Source organism: Achroia grisella, unplaced genomic scaffold, assembly GCF_030625045.1.
Source record: "Achroia grisella isolate CSIRO2021 unplaced genomic scaffold, CSIRO_AGI_Agris_v1 utg906, whole genome shotgun sequence".
Taxonomy (NCBI): Eukaryota; Metazoa; Arthropoda; class Insecta; order Lepidoptera; family Pyralidae; genus Achroia; species Achroia grisella.
The window spans coordinates 2,117,346-2,133,085 of NW_026713064.1; the positions used below are offsets into that span (position 1 = coordinate 2,117,346).

At 29.5% G+C, this 15,740-nt stretch overlaps 1 protein-coding gene and 1 non-coding gene across 4 annotated transcripts in view; both read right to left on the reverse strand.

The window, feature by feature from the left end:
• LOC131853764 (uncharacterized) overlaps positions 1–9,222 on the reverse strand; it is a 54,709-nt gene extending 45,487 nt beyond the window's left edge. For all 3 annotated transcript variants that reach the window (XM_059204795.1, XM_059204796.1, XM_059204798.1), the window contains exon 1: positions 8,912–9,222. The gene's annotated coding sequence lies outside the window, so the exon portion shown is untranslated. The remainder of the gene's footprint in view (positions 1–8,911) is intronic.
• A 3,933-nt stretch (positions 9,223–13,155) lies between these two features.
• Trnal-aag (transfer RNA leucine (anticodon AAG)) lies at positions 13,156–13,237 on the reverse strand. Its single transcript has one exon. It is a non-coding gene; the product is annotated as a tRNA-Leu (tRNA).
• Between the last annotated feature and the right edge of the window lie 2,503 nt (positions 13,238–15,740).

Genomic DNA, 15,740 nt, shown 5'->3' on the forward strand with positions numbered 1-15,740 from the left:
CTTTTAATTTTGTCAAATAATATTTTTATAATTTATTCTCACTTATTTCTCATAAATACCATCCTACAATTAAAAGAGGCTAGAATATAGATAAGATAAATATTACCTGCATATTAGATAAAGTATAAACATATCGTAAACTTTTAATGGATAGAATCCATATTAATTATGGGCAAGCCTACCATATAGTTTTTCAAATTACTGTAAAGATACATATAAGGCCTACTTGAGTACCTTGACCCACTGAAATACGCACACATAATAATACTTAGTGACAAATAAGTTATAATAGATCAATCTATAAGGCAATGCTGTTATTAGACCATATATTTTTCTGAAGAGGATCGAAACCTGATATTATATTACTAATGGCTAATAAAACGGCTAAATATCAATAAGCCCAGATGTTTTGTTGCGGTGGCACCCAGTAAAGACAAAAGAATCTCTTTATAGTATAATAATATGTAAAAGTAAATTCTAAAAAATGTAAATATAAATCACATGATTTAGTTTTATTATAATATATAAAATCTATAGTGTTGGAAACCATTTTATTTTACATTTGACATTAGTCTAGTAAAATATTTACGACAATACGGTGCTCTTATTTCTTCTCGTCTTTGATCTTTCTCAGTATTCATACAATTCCAATATATAGATATAGTTTAAGATAGTTTGAATTTTGATACTCAAATTTCTATCATGAAGAAATTAAAAGTAGCCAAATGGAATAACTAGTTACCCCAGCTTTGTAACTAAAAGAAAATTTACCATGTAATTAATTTTTCCTAAGCATACAAATATGCTATGCGCGTGTGCAGGTCGGCCGTTCCGACATGTTGATGTGAGTAAACGTGATCGCACATTACTATTCACAGTTAAATGCACACTAAATAATCTTTAACCACCCATATTCCGTTTACTGCAGTACATCGAACAATTATAACTCATGACTAAATTACATCTTATTTAGTTTGCAAATTTAACCTATGGACTGAAATTATAATCGTTGTCATAGCCTTTCCTTCATCCTATTATTTAAGATAAGCGGAGTATATATTATCTACTGTCACTGATTCCTATTGTCCGTCATATATAATTAAATCATCGTCATCTTTAATTTAGCGTGTAATTTCAGCTTAATAAGTATTTTGTCGACAACTTTCATAACGGAATTAATGATTTTCTTCATTCGCCATTAATAACTAAGAAAACAGTTTCGGAACATAAATTTTAGTTTTATGAGATGAGTGATCATTCCTTTTATTGTTTGTTAAATGTTATTCTTTTGTGTGAAACTGTTTATCTACTAAACATTGATTTGCTACAAGTAAGATTTAATTTTTATCTATTTGATGATCCATTAAAGATATATTTTATAACGCTTTCATGCTTTTGAATTTATTAATTCTCACATACTTTTATATGTTGTTTAATAAAAGATGATTGTAGTGTGACAATACATATCTACTAGGGATACCTTGATTCTAATTATTCGAATTACTACCGATAGATACAGTAAGTAGGAGCTTAGCAATCTTATGTAATTGCTCGCCTAAATTTTTTTAGAAATAATTTCTATTGTCAGTCATCTTCGGAATAACACACGAAAGAGAAAGAACACTAGAAAATCCTTTATGATTACCGCTAAAATTAAATAAGATTCAATTTTTTATTTTCATTTCCACTATTGTTTGCTGGAAATAATGTCTGTTTACTATTATCACATGATGGGAATGTTAATTAATATAGAGTCTGAGCTCATTGGCTAAAGCAAATAAGTATTTTATGCCCTAAGTAGATTGATGTAGCTTTTATTTCTTTGTAAAACTAACTAATTAAGTGTAAGTATTACTGAATAGTTATTGTATCTACTAATGATAAAGCTTTTTAATCACCGTAGGAATTAATTGTAAAGTTAAGATACCTACACAAAATCTATATATAAATATATTGCCAAATTAAAATGTAATTTAAAATAACAGTAAACTTATTTAGTTCATATAATTTATGTAATATTAGAAGATTAAAAAATCGAATAAAATCGTAAAATAATAGTTATGCAAATTCAACTATAATATAAAAAAAAAAAAATCTACAAGATACTACAATTTGCTTAGTAACTGGAAAATCCATCAGATTGTGATAAAGGGAAATTTAAATCGGATTAATTAAAGTGTGCGCACGCGCCGGCCATTATTTCGAAACTATTATGGTCAATTCGGTAACGGCACCGAATAACGAGCAGGTAACGGGCGATATTATTGTAGCACGCGTTTTTCTGTAACAGCCATAAGATATGTAGATCGATTCGAGTGCCGCCCGCCCGCTATCTTTACGGTTTTAAAGTCAACCACTCATACGAAAACGTTTAAAAGTTATTACAGTTATTTGTAGTGATTTAATAAGAGATAACTTGTTACACACAAAAACTAAGAACATTAATTTTAGCAGTATAAAATTGAACATAAAGTTCTATTTTGATTAGCACCCTCTAAATTATCTTAATAAAATTATATTTGTGAATCAAAGAGATATGTATTTATAAGATGTTAACGTACTTTAATATTTATGTTGTACTAAAATATATAAAGTAATAAGTACTAAATAAATATTTTACAACGTGAACATTTAAATGTTGCAGTTTTACTAATTCGCTAACTGCTAAGATTTGCTATCTTATTGATATAACTGTGATTAATAATTGATCATCATATCATACATGAGTTGGCTAAATTTATTTTCCTCTTCTATTCATCTCTGTTCGCAGTTATCTTGATAGATACTCCCTTTCACGCTGTATCATCTTTCACACAGTCTATCCTTATCTTGATAGGTCGTCTTCTCTCCTTACCTATTTTTAACGAACATTGAATAACAAGACGAATATATAACTAAAGTACCTTTAAAGTACCTTAGAAGTTACAAGTAGTTCTAAAACATAACGCCATTCGAACCGTTTCTTTGGTTTTTCAAAAGTTAGCATGATCTCTCTTTGTTTTAAATAGCCCACAGTATAATAGATTATATCGGCTCTGGCCTCTGACGTTCCGTTTCAAGTTACTCTAAATCCTTAGATAAGGAAACATGAATCAACGATGTGTATTGAATTTAACATTTTAATTGATAATGTCTCATACGATAGTTAATATGACCCCATTAATATTATTAATACCTTTCTAAAACATTATCTTCATTTCTGCGCTTCAAATCAAGCCAAAAATGATTGATCACTTTAGTACGTGATTTTTAGCGAATATGCTAAAATACTTGATCAAATAATACCCATATGTGGTAATTATAAGGTAGTAATGACCTAAAGTGGGGATCGGAACACCTCTAGTGGACCGTTATGCTACCCACATTGGTCGCAACATCTCGGTTACCGCCTCTGTAAGGTACAGGAGGCGGTACCACAAATAACTTGGTACGTACATACATATGTGTAAATAATGTTTCAACAAGTACCTACTCGATGTACCGGTACATACTTGATGACTCATTAAAATAATGGTCAAATGTTCTACATACTATTAATATAGATTGCTAAAATGGGCACTGAACTTAATTTTGATATCTATCAAAATTAACTACTATCTAGTAGTTATGGCGACAAATATAGTACAGTATTATTTACCAAATAGCCAATAAATTACTAAGGTAAACTTTTGCCGGTAGAATTTTGCATAAAGTTATCAATTTGGGTACATCTGCCTGTGTCAAACAGCTTACTTTGCAAGATGTGTTCAAAGCGTAAAGTATGGTAGTGATATTACAGAGCACAGAGATATGGCCTCTTAGTCCTTCGTGAGGTGAAGGGTGAAGGAAAGGGTGAATTATCTGATATCCATGTATGTAGTTGACAGTTACCACAACATCTGGTAACCCCTTAGTTTGTTTGCCGTTAAACTTTATTAATGTATTCCACATAAAAAAACCCCAATTGTAACGGCTCTAATGTTGCTAACCTCATTATCTTCCAAAACTCTATCTCTATAAATTCGGTGGTAATGAAGACATTTGTACCGAGACTCTTCAACATATCATTATAGGAATAACACCTTATTAACCACTAGTATTGGTAAGTATATAGGTATAACTTTGAATTATAATGAATACGAACTTATAGTGTATCTTTATACAACTGTATCTTCATTAAATAAGGATGGATTGATCTACCATCTATTATTATATTATTTGCGAACTAAAGCCCATGACTTCGTTATTGAGATATTCATTATATTATTAGCTGCTTCCTGCGGATTTACACGCGAGAAACTTTGGTTCTCATTCCTATAGATTTTTTGGGGAATATTTTCGTTTTTATTTATGTAATTGGAATGGAAAAAATGCAGACATGCTACATGGTAGTAAATGGTAACCGTCGCCTATATACATTAGCAGCAGTAGGATATCACTCTGTCATGTAACGATGGTAATACCCCTGGGAAGACCATTCAAGAGGACTTAGACGTTAAGATGTATGACAGGATTAGTCTTAATGCTTAATTTTAATGCTGTATTTCACTTTTCCACCGAATACGGCTCACAATAGAAGTTGGTTGATGACTGAAATAGGTAGACACGCAGACATCTTTTTACAAAGATTTCCTCGGTGATATTCATGTCTAAAAACTAAAAATTTGAGCATTATTTTTTTGGTTCATATGACGTTAATCAAATTTAAATAACATTTGCTACAATATTGTATGTCAAAATATTAAATTACAAATTGCACCTAATTGGCCATGCGACATTTTATTGATAGAAATAAATGTTATGTTAAAATTCTAAATTAATGGGGAAAGCTACTTTCAACGCTTCGTAATGCAATTTAAAAATCTATTTTACAGATATTTCTTTAGAAGAAATACATAATTATGAAACTAAGTTGAAACAAATATAATAAGATGCGCATAGTGATAAGGTCGATGGAAAAAATTACATGTTGCGTAAAGATGCAAAATCATGAGACGCGAACCAGATGTTACAATGGCTGCACTTGTTTAATGGACTGCGACCTGTAGATAAGTAATTAGAGAATTTATGTATTACATGAGGATTTAATGACTAACTGAATAAATTTATACATTACACAACTATATTAGGTATTTATAGTGCATACAATAAAATATAAAGAGCAACGAAATGAAGTGTTGTAACGCAAGTGTTGCGAAATATACGAAATATGCGATGACTTCGAGAATTAACAAAATCAATCCCTCCTTCGATTATACTCCTCACAATTTCCGTGGCATAACATTATTGAATGGAATTTTATTATAGTTTATATAGATATGTTAAGAATTCAATATTAAAAGAGTATTATAGGAAGACAGGAAGGCTAGACATGAGAAAGAATCCTTATCAGTGATTTGCCTAATTAAAATAAGTTTATTATTATGTAGTACGTTATTACGATAAAAATGTTAAACGTTCAACAATACTTTATAGTTGATAGTTAAAAAAACTTAAATTTTAAAAATAATAATGACGACGAAAAGCAGTTGTAAAAAAAATGTAGTTCTATAAAACTGTAACTGTTTCTGCTGTTAGAAACATGTTCAATTTGGATGACTTAATAACTTTGTTAACAATGAAAGTGTAAATTAGATTTATATGTAACGGTGATTGTGGAGCGCCTAGACAGACTAAATACATTTATTGGTTTACACTAATCTAGATCCAAATTAAGCAGTGCCTATATTGTCGCCACAAAAATAAACTTTGGAATAAGTTCTCTATTCCTCTAAGGTTACAAAGTATATTATACTGATATTCATAGGGAGGCAGCATGTGTATGTATAATGCTTGATATAGCTACTTACTATATTTTATATTTTTCTATTAGTAAGTCATCAATTTATATTCCATTTAAAGTTGTAAAAATTTAAACGCAAATCAAACGGAAACTAGTTGTTATTATCATTTTATGTACTACAATTTCATTCTAACTGTATCCCAATAATTCTTCAAAGGTATTCTTTACTAAGCACCTATAATTTCTATCAGTCTCTTGAACACTCATACGTACAATACATCAAGTATGGAACGTTGTTAATTATCTGCGCTTAATTATCGAGCTCTCCTTTTTATTGCGGCCTCTTGTGGGAACTCACCGGAACAATATTATCGGAAACTACGTACCCACAATCATATACTAGACAGAGTATATAATGTTCATTCAAGTACTTACACTTGCGGTTACCTACTAAGAATTTATACTCTGTTCGTTATAGTATGACTCCGATGACAGGTATTCAAATTAATTTACGAGGCTCCCCTGTATTTGACCAAGCAATTGCTTGCCTTTAATATCAATTATGTATTGAATAGAAATAAACTTATTATATACACCTTTAAATACTTTTTTAATTTAACATACATCATAAATTGACTTATACATAAAAAACATTTGTATGTAGTATAAAAATCAGTTGATATTATAAATATATGAACTGGCATTCATACCACATATGTAGCTAAAACGTAGAGGTGATGTTGTATTTAAAAGTATCTAATTTAGGTAGTTAGGTAATGTAATTTCAAATATTATTTACATAAGTGATTTCATTGTATTGCTGTCTGGTCCCAAGCCAAACAGAGCTTGTGTTAAGGGTACCAGGTAACTTATACAAATATATAGCTATTTTTTTTTCGTAAATACATACATATTATACGTAGAAAACAATTATACTCATGAATATAAATGTTTGTGCCATGCGAGGAGTCGAACTCGCGACTATCGGAAGTAAGACTGTGTGCTAAACTACTAGACCGCCGGTCGTTGTATTATATATATATAAACAAACGTATGCCTATTATATAAACGGGATATTTAACCGTGACCAAGACGTTTGTAACATGTCGAAATATCGGAAGCTCATAAATAATATCATCATGGAAGAATCTTGTTTATATAATATGTAAAGTTGTAAACAAGTGTACAAAAACAATTTAACAAATATTTATGACCATTTATCTATTATAAAAGCTGTTTAATTCCATAGGTTTTTGGCAGATTCAGACTGTCACATTTGATTTATTCAGCCTTCACAGTGTATACTTGATATAACCGTAAATAATGTCATAATAAAATAAGATCATAATTTCGCGTTTTGCTTATATATATATATATATATATATATATTATTAAATTTTTAAACTACATCATATTTTTTGAAAAGTTTGCTTTATATTTCAGTATTATATTACAATCAATTAATTACACGAAATATAAGTGTATAGATGTAATACATTAATTTATACTAATTAGCACAAAAACATTTTATAAATAATTACGAATCAACATTGACTTGTATTCACTTATTTGAGATCGGCATCGCATTTTTTTTTTCACATATTATATATTGAATATACATAATATATATACAGAATATTGACTACTAATATATACAATATATATATTTTATGTAAATGTATATATATATATATACAATGTGTAAGGAAATAACAAAATTTATTTAAACTAGAGAAACCTATGCAGATATCCATATTTTTAAGGACGAGCTCAATAGATTTCTGTAGACCGCAAGTCTAAACACCAAAAGATAGGCTAAATTCTTTAATAAAAAAAAAATACACCAAGATGACCCCATAGGATCACCAATGTGTCTGTCAATTTTTATAAACATAGAGAAGGCTACTTTGATATATTTATATGATAATGTGGATCAATGTACAATGTATTGTTAAATAAAAATTCAACTACATGCTCGTATTTGCATAAAGAAACTTTCGATCTGTCACGTCCGGTCTAATATCGGATGTTAACGGCATGCTTATATAACTAATAGACCTCATACCCATCTAAAATGTATTAATTATTTATTAACAGTAAATTGGTACAGTTGGTGTTGCTATATAATAAATAACTAGCGATTAACCGCGACTTCGTCTGGGCTAAGTAGACTATGTCCATCCTTGTGATATAATCTGTATCTATATTTGTGATATAAATATACGATCAAATGTCATTAAAACTACACCATATAAAGGTTAAAATTATACAGACAGATAGCTACAGTGTCGCATTTATATATGAATACAACTGACATTAATAGTTTGCCTAAAATGGCTTATATGAATAATTATCATATTTATTTTGAAATATCATAGCCAAAATATATACATATCTAACTTACCTTAAATGAAATCTCTTAGGGATGACAAAGAATTAGACATATATAATACCCACATAAAAAATATATATAGAATTAGTATGATTTCAATACCTTAGCCCAACCTGTCGATATACCTACATAATAAAGAATATCTAAAATTTGTAACGATATCTATAATACACAAAATATTAATACCTTTTTTAGACCGCTGTAAAATACTAATTCAGGGTTTTTGACGTTGGTACAAATAAAATACAAATAGTAATATTATTATTAAATACATATACTATTGTTAAGTGCGTATATTACCTACATGTATTAAATACACAAGTTGTATGTACAAAACGTATGTACACGAAAAATAAATAATAGAATAAAACTTCAATGCTTTCAATTTTAAATACAAAACAAATACCTGAGTACTATTATTACGCTACGTATTATGCTTTACTTCACAAGTAGCTCGTATCATTATTAGCCAATTATTTTTTATTTCTAAAAGCAAATTATCTGTCTATACTGTATCTATGATTCATCTGTAATAATACCTAAAGACGATAATATTTACAGTATCGAATCACTTTCGCAAATTCAGGTTCTAATCTAACTCACTTTCAATGCTTTGATTAATTTCGTAGGTAATAAATTATGAGTTATATCTTATTCAATAGTTAATTTATTGAAGAGCGATGTCATAATATTTAGTGAGATAATTAAATGTAAAGCGTACTTTTGTGTAGTCAAGTGAAATGTTAATTAATTCTTACCTAATAATTTGTATACGGCGCGGCGTGTAAACCGTGCGAGCTTCTCAAATGTGGGAACAATAGAGCATTGCAATGTATATGACTCGTTATATCACATAACTAATCAAAGAAAAAGTCACTTTTTTTTTAAATTACAACTGGTCGTAAATAAGTCACTTCAATATATATAAAAAAATTTAAATCATATTTGAAAATGGAATAGAATTGAAGTGTGATTTTGTATTTATCTGATTTTAATAAACTGTTTCCTTTTTGAATTTTCGCAAACACGTGTTTTTCCGGAGAGAGTAGACGAGATGACTCGCCGGTACCGCGAGTGTCGGATAAATGGCGAACGGAGAGAGCACCTGTACGGCTCATCCACGCACATGGCTGAATGTAAAGCACCTGTTACATTAGTACAGCAACAGAGCAGTAATTTACGACAATTCTGTACACCACCAGATTTCAACAAATTAATATAATACGCACGATACGTTTTGAACCGTATAGATTTTTCTTAGCTTGTATTTTATTAAATTCTGGACTTCTTTCAAAACAATTTTTAGAATGGTACTTAATTTCTAATATAGCTTAGCACAATGGAATTTTTTGATACATTTTTAAATACATATGATTATGGACAACATTTTTTAAATTTAGTCATTGATGTAAGTATTATAATAAAGTTAAAATCCCAAATTATCTGATGACGTTTTAATCAGGTAAATTATATAAAATAAAATATATGTTAATACATATATTTTAATTCGCTTACTCAATTTATTTTCAACTGTCAGCCGATAAAACCTATCACTTCATCCACCATCATTCAGAAATGTTAATAAAATTTACTTATTGAACTTACTTCAGTATTAACAACGTGGCTTTTTTATAAAATTATGTTCTACAGTTATGTTCTAAAAGAAAAATTCTTCTAAAAATTCTATAATTTTATACAATATCAGAAAAAGATATTAATTTTTATTATCACAACAAACAAAGTTTAAAAATGAAAACAGAATACGGAATAAAAAAAGCATATTGATATCTAAATAGAATTATTTCTATTATCTTATGTTAATTTCGATAAATATATGTATTATTTCTTCTAATATATATTATGACGATTTCAAAAAATTGCTGTATAATAGTACTACCTCATTTTCCTTATCATCTTTATTCCATTGTACAAAAATAACATATAAAAAGTAATCAGCAGTGTACTCTCTTCATTATACCATATTCAATTTACACAAGCATGTGTCAAATTAATAAAAAAACCCAAGTCAAGTGTAAGTTGTCTCGCACATACCTTTAGTCTACTAATCGTATCAATGAAAAAAAATATGAGGGAATTTTTAGATAGAGGGATTTTTTTAGGTGGAATCATAAACGTTACAAAATGTGTTTATTTGTGAGGATTTTTTTAAAATAATGTAACTATAAACGTTTAGGTTCAGAAGCTATTTGTCGCGATCATTGATAGGTAACTAAAAAGTATTCCATAATTAGTTATTTACTATTTTCTAATTCGTACTAGTTTGTATTCATAAAAAATATTAACCATGTAGGTAATTTAATGAAATATTTTTCGTCCAGTAACCTTGTCTTAATCTGCATTCCGAATGCGGCGGTAAAATCAAAAATTCCTACTCAAAAGTGAGTGTATTAATAACTAACTCTATTTAAATCTAAATGCTAGCTACTAGTCGTTCATAAAATGCAGCCCTGTGGTTTGTTTTTTTTTAACTTTATTCTACGGATACATAAATAGTTAATCATTTCTATATTTGATTTGATGTTGATTGATGTCGATTGACTTGTCCGCGTTCTTATGACGCCTTCTGTTAATTGTTACATCTGCCACGCATTCAATAGACGTTGTTAGATTTTATGCGTGTACTGGACGTCATATAAACCGGTTTAGGGATGGCAAAACTTGATTAATATCGTAATGATTCTGTCAAGTTTGATATCTTCATCAATAGCAGCAATTTGTATGAAATGCAATTCATCAAAACGCTGATTTGCATGGTAAAAATTCAATATTGTAATAATCGGTTATAAAACTGAATTGTATTCAATTCATAAATCTTGGGGCCCGTTGGTTTTATTGGATATTGATATTTTTTCTTGATTATTTGGCTACTGTAAATTATGCCTTGTGGGTTTTTTAAATTTCTTAGCGGTAGGTCTGTGATTTTCGTATATTGTAGTTTTACAGTTACTCAAAATGTAGTATGATTAGGTAGGTTATTGAATGTAGTATGATTAGGTTAAAAAACTCAATATATTGTATATTTATTTAATATATTTGTACATTAACTTTGGGTTGCTTTTGGGAAATTAATAGGTGCACTTTTATTTTTTAATTACTAAAGTTTAACTTTTGCACATTTCAGTTGAAATATTAACAGTTGTTAATATTTTAAACTACTATAAGAATAACAGTTTAACAATTCTTTATACCTTTGTATTTAATTAATTAATTATTAATATACAAAATTTTATCTGTCCATCAGTTTGCGGTCACGGTATCATAGCTTATTAATAAATCTTGTACAGTTTTGTAACGTAAATTTGTAAATTAAATTTGAGAAATCTTTGTACGAAAACTTTTTATCATTCTATGTGTGAATCCATCCATGCGAGAGCCTGCTCCCATGGATGCATGGATCCACCACCGCCGAGAAGAAACTCTGAGCAGTCCCCTTTATCGACGTACGTTAACACTCACTTTCGACGCTCGTGCTTCTCTCCCTGCCCAGCTAAATGCAGTAGGAGCTTGCAGCATCTGGTACACGTTTTAGTCTAGAACTTACCGCAGTTCTATACAGGGCAAGATCTTTTAGAGGATTGTAGAGAAATAGCGCTGATAGATACCTCTCGCTTCCTCTTCAACAGAATATAAATCAACCATATAGCCATTTTTACTTTATGTGTTTGTTAGTTCGTAATATTTATTTGTTTTTATTACATGGTCTTTAGGCAAAGTTTCCCAAGCAATAGAGATCTCTACCAATACTATACGTTTAGTGTTCTGTCTAAATAAAAAATAGTCTAAAAATATTGTATTGTTGTATTTTACTTTTACCTGTCCTGAAACATTTAATATTAGTACGACAATGACTTTAAACTGTGATGAATGATAGAAGAAATATTGATTTGTTTAACCGATCCATTCTATTACTTAGGGTAAGGAAGCCTTCCAGAGAAGAACGTACCGCCCTACGAAGCCGAAAACTCACCTGCGATGCACCTGGTATGACCAGTGCTCATGGGCGGTGATAATTACCAACATCAAGTGTGTCTCCAAAATGTGAACATAAAAGGCAACATTTTTCTTGTGTTTAAGTATGGTTACTTAAACACAGGAAAAATGTTGCCTTAATTATATCCATTAATTTATTATCTATTTCCTACAAACAAATTACCTAGATAACAATTATAATTTAAAGCGCTACAATACGTAAATGCATTTTTGTAACAATAAACTAACGAGTTTAGTAGGGATTAGTAGACGTGTTTTTATACATATAGTCTGAGGCACTGCATCCAATACCTCTATCTTGTCGTGTCTTCACTGCCCTCATTATTAAATAATGTTCTGTGGTTGGTGAAGGTGGTAAGATCAGAGATAAGTGGTATCAATTTGAGAGATTTAATATTTATTTTCTACTAACTCATTAAGACGAGGGGTTTAATAAGTATAGTTAAATAGAATATGTTACTAATATAGGTAGGTAATATTATAACTCTTGTTTGGATACCACTAAGTATTTTGAATATGATTAGACATTATAAAGTATTGTTTGATATCCCATATGTAAAATATTAATAACGTAAAATATAAAAATATATCTAAAAACGAAGTTAAAGCCTTGAGAGGTTTTATACCTATGTATGTGACTCTACCTTCCAAAAGCCCAAAAACTAAGTATGTGTCAGTGTGTTCATTGTTGCCTTTTCGATTAATATAACTTTTATTAATATAAAATTATAATGAATACTGAGGTGGTGTTTTCTATTCCCTGATGGGATAATAAAACAGGTAAGTGTGAGTGACGTTCTATATTTGTTTGTTGCACTGAATCCGGTGTCACAGTATAAGGCCAACATAACAACAACTACGACATAGTCACATAACCCAGTAACTAACAGTAATTATTAATCTTCAGAATTTGAAAGCTTTTTTATGTATATGTACTGTGCAACCAATATGCGCATAATTTAAACTGTACAACTTACTATTACAAAAAAGATGGCAGCGGTGGGATTCGAACCCACGCCTCCGAAGAGACTGGTGCCTTAAACCAGCGCCTTAGACCGCTCGGCCACGCTACCAGATGACAGGAGTCCCGAAATAACTAGTGATATTCCTGGTGCGCTATTAATAAATTAAAATAGGTGAGCAAGTCCAAGATATCAGTTAAAAGCAATAAAAATATATCGCCGTATATCTGTGATACGGAGCGTGACTGATTTACACACTCAATTTACTGGTATTTAAACTAAATTAATGAGGATTACAGTCATCAGTTGTTCAATACCATATTTTTGCTGCATTATCCGAACTGAAATTAATACCATTTAAACAAATGAAATCGTAATGGTAAATAAAAAGGTTCATTGTGCACTGCTTTAATTCTTGACACTATGTCTTCACCAAAGTATATTGTCCCTCTATATAAGTATAATATATAAAATATTACTCTCTGAAAAAAAATCTAGTGTTTCTGTCTATAAGTGCGTGTTACGACTTACATAAATATAGAACATCAAAATTGTAGGTGTATATATGTGTGTAAAACTTTTACACAAGTGTTTCTATGAAAATAATGTTAAGTATAATATGTGTCACAAAGGCAAGATGTTTTATTTCATAGGCTTTTGTTGAAAGATGAAAGAGAAAATAGGGTTACTTCTTATAAAACGACATACGTTGGTATCGTATACGCTGGCAGGGCACCACTGTAGAATGGTCATGAAGATAGAATTTACCAGACTTTAACCAGATTTTCGTTCAGGGTTCATAGAGCACAGCCTGAAAGCTGACCAAATGAAGTGTATTGTCAGAAATGAAATGAAATAATTTATTTAGCGAAATATTGGTACAGTACATATGATGTTATATTAAACATTATTAATCAGCAGTATTTACCATAACAGGCAGGTAAATTACATGAAAGTAGGTATATATATAATAATGAAGTCACTAATAGAGATTCTATTACATCAGTAATAGAATCTCTTATCAAATCCAGTTGAAGGCATTCATATTTTACTACTTATGTTTATATTTTTGAAGTTTATACGATTCGAATTTAAAGTACTAATTTCAGTTTATACGTAAATACATTCTTATTAAATGGTTATTAATCTTAATATCTACATTTTCATACCTACTAGCCCAGTGTTTCATTTTATGATGTTCAAGTCAATTTGTACTAACATAGCTTAAATATGTTAAAATTAGACTTGCTAAAAAAATTGTTAAATATCAAAAACAATAAAATGTAAAATTACAATTTTTAAAGACAAAAATATTCTAAAGTCAGGTCTCTTAACGAAACCTCTCTAAATTAATAAGTGCAAGGTTTTGCATGCCTATGTCTGTAATTTTCACGAATCACTAATTAAAAATCAGCTACAATGTCTAAGTCAATATAATTTTATAGGCATGTATCTAATAGTCATAAGTTACTTAAATTAAATTCCTTCAATCGTAGTAAAGAAGTATCAATTTAAATTCACAAACAAAACTACAGTCAAATTATAAACTTTTTTATGGTCAGTTAATGTTTATTTTTAGCCTTTACTTCTCCTTAATTTCAATGTGTACTATTTCTATTTCTCTATAACGATCCGTTTCTCGAATGTTCGCGCCACAGATTAGATGTCAAGATATACACGTAATCCACTATTTACTCTACAATATCTATCTTTGACTTAAATGTCAGATACTGTCCTGAAATAATTTATTACCATATGAATTCCAAATTCAAATAATAATTCGAAACGAAATTCGAATTATAATTCGAATCAATATAAAAGAATAGACATACGTTGATTTTTTCGAATTAACAGTATTATCTGTGCAGATTCTAAAAAAAATAGGTAGGCACAAAATCAGAAAATTATTCCATTTTTAAATAAAATGGACTATTTTATTTCTTCTGTAATAAGAAATAATGTTTTATACCTACAATTGAATAAAAGATTAGAGATAAGAATAAGGTGGCGTAAGGTAAATGAATAAAAATTAAATTTTATGTACCATTAACAAAACGAAAATAACGATTGCTAATGATAAAAACAAAATGCCTATTAAAAATCGGTAATATGACTAGAAACACTGTAAGTGAACCGAAATAGTGTTTGGCAAGGCTGACTAAATTGTGAAAGAGGCCGTGAGAATAACTGAAATGTCAACGGTCAACATGTAGATCACCTTGTTGGGATCATGGGCATCGTAGCAGATGCCACAAAATCCGAAAGTTTATTGCTCACAAATTACAAGTATCATCGACAGTTCTGTATGTCCGGACAAATGACTATCGCTTTTCAAAACCAATAAATAAATGAGGATCATTAATTTGTGTTCAAATAATGAATATTAATTACTAATAGATATTCTAAACGAAAATAACTAAATATTAGTTCACAATTAACTTTTAATAGTAATAATATTTTTTCCAATGAGAATGGAATAAGGATAAGATAAATACACACTAGGTGACGGTCTAAGGATCAGTACTGTTGATGAGCAAGAATGGCTCTTCGGTGCGTCCCTAAACATAATGAAACGAGCCCAAATATAAATATGAAAAATTTATTACCATTATCA